The sequence below is a fragment of the Enhydra lutris genome, unplaced genomic scaffold (assembly GCF_002288905.1).
Source record: "Enhydra lutris kenyoni isolate GAN:26980312 unplaced genomic scaffold, ASM228890v2 scaffoldscaffold13, whole genome shotgun sequence".
Classification (NCBI taxonomy): domain Eukaryota; kingdom Metazoa; phylum Chordata; class Mammalia; order Carnivora; family Mustelidae; genus Enhydra; species Enhydra lutris.
In genome coordinates this window covers 6,305,697-6,309,778 of record NW_019154097.1, presented here as the reverse complement: position 1 = coordinate 6,309,778, position 4,082 = coordinate 6,305,697, and the positions used below count along the sequence as shown (strand labels likewise).

Sequence of the window (4,082 nt, the reverse complement as noted above, 5' to 3'; positions counted from 1 at the left end):
TGGTGCTTTCTCACTCTACATTTAAGACTCTCAAGTGAGAAAAGAGGAAGGGAAAGAGATGAAAGGATGGAGGAGGGCTTTCCACCCTGAAGACAGAGATTGAATTAAAACCTCAAAGAGAAAATTGAACAGCACCCCATGTCTCTCCCCCATGGAGCAAGTCTTCACTCCAGGAAAAGCACTGGCTACATAAAGCCATTCTGCCCACTGCCTCCTGTAAGCATCCTCAAAAAACTGTTTAAGGCTCGTCAGAATGGAGAGAACTTGAAGGGAGCACTAACATCCAGAGAGAGGAATGACAGACCCAAGGCCTCATAGTGAGAGGTGGGAGAAGCAGGACTTACAGCCGGATCTCCTCTGCCTAGACCCATGGCAGGGCAGGGCCATTGCCCAGGCTGAGTATCCTAACATTGTCTTCCTTGGGCTCTTGCTGTAATGCATGCACATTCTGCAGTGAAAATGGCAGAAAGAGATCCTGCAGGGATTGGTAATTTTTCACAATGGGTGGCACTGAGGCTCCCTTGTTCCCTGGAGGAGGGAAATGAAGGGTTGATTAAGTACTCGAAACATCCCTGCCTGTGGACCATTTAATAAGTGCCTCGTCCATCTCTCAGGCATTAAAACCGACATTTGGTTTGCTAATCCAATTTGGCAAGCCTCTCCAAGGCTGTGATCGCGGGCTGCTGGGCGCCATTTTGTTTGCTGTGTTAGGAATCAATGCAAGCTCCCCGCACTCACTCTCACTACCACTTGATTAATTACAAATGAGACCTTTCCCTTTGCATTAATGTTCCAATACAGACAGAGCAACCCCCAAAGGCCCGGGCAGCTCTGAGAATGTGGTGATGACCCAGCCAGTCACCTGATTCTCTCAGCCTAATTCCCAGATCTAAATAAATCAGCAGAAAGCAGGCGTGGGGTTGGCAAAATCTCCCTGAACTTTGATCTATGCTATGCTGTCCACTTAGCAAGAGGAAATCTATAAGCAGGAGCCACAGAAAAACATTTAGCATCTTACCTAAAAATGAACAAGAAGATACGTTGTCATTTTGTCAAGCAATGTCCCTTATTTGAGTGCAGAATGAGCGCTCAGTGTATCTCTTTCTCTCAGCAGACAAGATTTCTGTGAGTTAGTGGGGTTTCTTTGCCTTGCCACCAGGAAGCTCCAAGTCAAATACGGTTCCATGGCTCTAGATGCAGGCGTTTTCCTGCACACTCAGGGTGGTTTCTTGTCTCATTTTAAATAAATATTTCAAACTATTATATCATGCATGTTCCTTTTTTAAATAAATAATTGAATTACTCATTTTGTCCTGCAAACCTGCTTAATGCTGTTGGAAATTTTCCTTCTTTCTTTTTTTTTCCCTCTTTTCTCAAAGATTTTACTTATTTATTTGACAGACAGAGACCACAAGCAGGCAGAGAGGCAGGCAGAGAAAGAGAAGGAAGCAGGCTCCCCGCTGAGCAGAGAGCCAGATACAGGGCTGGATCCCAGGATCCCAGGACCACAACCTGAGCCCAAGGCAGAGGCTCCAACCCACTGAGCCACCCAGGTGTCCATCCTTCTTTCTTATAGGAGAATTCTCTTGGGAAAGGAAGATGTCATGGATATTTTTTTTTGCCTCCACAGTATTTATTCTTCAAAAGGTACAACCCAGGGGCCTCCACTTTTAGTCCAGGTTGTCTGGGTAGACCTCTACCCGCTGGCCCAGGGATGGGCATTGCACTTCTTGGGCCACAGTGATTGGGTTGAAGTGCCCTTTAACCTAAGGTGGGTCAGTCAGAGTGAACATCAGAATTTCTGCTGGGAATGCTGAGCAAAGATTCTTGTCCCTTTCTGCTGGGTTTGAATATGTAGGGATGTGGGTCTAAGCACTGCAAAAAGTCATCTTGTGAACCAAAGGGGAAAGCCGGTCTGAAAATGTGTAACTTGAGGAGGAAGAAATGAGAGGCAGAGAAAGAAAGAAAGACATGCGTCCTGACAACATTATTTGAGCCCTATATCCAGCTGCAGGAACTGATACATTCACTTTGGGTGAGTTTCCAGTGGTTTGCAACCCAAAAAGCCTTGACGGTCTCTGGGGCAGGGAGAGGCTGTTCACTGCACCTGTGCCTCCAAGTCACCCTCTCCCCAGCCCCCACCTTGAGAGACCACAGGTGCCCCTGTGACCAGTCTTGTATCCTCCCCAGGGATGTGAGCATTGTCATAGTGGCACTAGAGGCCTCTTTAGCGCCCTAATGAGAGGTCAGGTTTTGTTGACAACCTCCCAGGCTCTCATTTCTGAGCACCTGTCAGTGCAGACTGAAGGACTCTGCTCTCTCTGCTCTCTCAGGGTTTCCCCTACCCCCTCTCCTCTTGTTATCATCCCTCCTTTGGCCATCTGTCTGCTGATGGCTTCCAAGTCTATTTCCAGCCAGGCTGCTCTGGAGCGCCCCACCTGGGTGCCCCCTTACCCCTGTGCCAGGCACCTCAACCTCCACATCTTCTATCTTTTTGAGGGCAGCTCCCTTGGTCAGGGCAGCTTAGAGACAGGGAATTTCTTCCTCACTCACACTGTGCCTCCATCCAACTGGTCACCAGGTCCAGGCAGACATTTGCCTGATGTCCATGGTATCCACTTCTTCTTCTTCTTTTCTTTTCTTTTTTTTTTTAAGATTTTATTTATTTATTTGATAGACACAGCGAGAAAGGGAACACAAGCAGGGGGATGGGAGAGGGAGAAGCAGGCTTCCCACTGAGCAGGGAGCTTGATAGGGGGCTTGATCCCAGGACAATGAGATCATGACCTGATCTAAAGGCAGACATCTAATGACTGAGCCACCCAGGTGTCCCCTTGGTATCCACTTCTACCTCCCACTGTTTCTGCTTCGATTCAGGTCAAATACAGATCTCCACACTGCTAATCTCCCCTCCTCTAACTTACTACCCATACTTCCATCTGAAACTCCTCCTAAATACTGCCCTCACTTGCAGCTTCCCTTCTCATAACCTTCAAGGACTCCCTGTGACCAAAGTCCTCACTTGCATGATCTGGCCCCACATTGAAAATACTCCAGCATCTGGTATATCTTTCTCCACAAATGCCTCCCCTTCCTCTTCCTCCACATCTTTGTTCACTTTGTTCACTTGTTCTATCCCCTCAGTCTCTACCAACTGAACTCCTACTCATCTGTCAAAGCCCAGCTCTAATTCTCCTTTCTGCTAAGAAATGTTTTATCTATGCCCACCTTAAGAGTGGAATCATACTTTTGGCTTTTGGCTCAGAGAAGGGAAAGTTGCAACTGTCTTTAGCCACTAGAATCCGGGTTCATCCAACACCAGCTGCCTCCACCATGCAGTCTGAGTTCGACCCCGATGAAATCAAAGTCATATACCCAAGGTGCACTTGTGCCACAACTGCCTTGGCCCCAAAAATCAGCCCCCTAGGCCCGTCTCCAAAAAAAGCTGGTGATGACATCACCTAGGCAACCAGTGAAGGGTCCGAGGGTTATAGTGAAACTGATTATTCAGAACAGATAGGCCCAGTTGAAGTGGTAACTTCTGCCTCTTCCCTGATTATCAAACCCTCATGGAACCACCAGGAGATGGAAAGAAGCAGAAAAACATTAAACATGGTAGAAATGTCCTTTTATGAGATTATCAACATTGCCCAACAGATACAGCACCAATCTTTAGCCAGAGAACTCTCTGGAACCATTAAAGAGATCCTGGGGACTGCCCAATCTGTGGGCTGCAATGTTGATAGCCACCACCCTCATGACATCATAGTTGACATCAATAGTGGTACAGCGGAATGCCCAGCTAGTTAAAAACTACAAAGGAAAATATTTCAATAAAGGATAATTTTATGATCAAAAAAGGGGGGACAGAATCATAGACTGCCATAGACAGGTATGTACGCAACCTATAATTGGAAAAATTATTTTGGGGCACCTGGGTGGCTCAGTGGGTTAAGCCTCTGCTTTTGGCTCAGGTCGTGATCCCAGAGTCCTGGGATCGAGACCCTCATTGGGCTCTCTGCTCAGTGGGGAGACTGCTTCCCCCTCTCTCTCTGCCTACTTGTGATCTCTCTCTCTCTCTC

At 47.3% G+C, this 4,082-nt stretch overlaps 1 pseudogene; it reads left to right on the top strand.

The window, feature by feature from the left end:
* Nucleotides 1-3,333: 3,333 nt before the first annotated feature.
* LOC111145561 lies at nt 3,334-3,810 on the top strand (annotated as a pseudogene).
* The last annotated feature ends 272 nt before the right edge of the window (nt 3,811-4,082 follow it).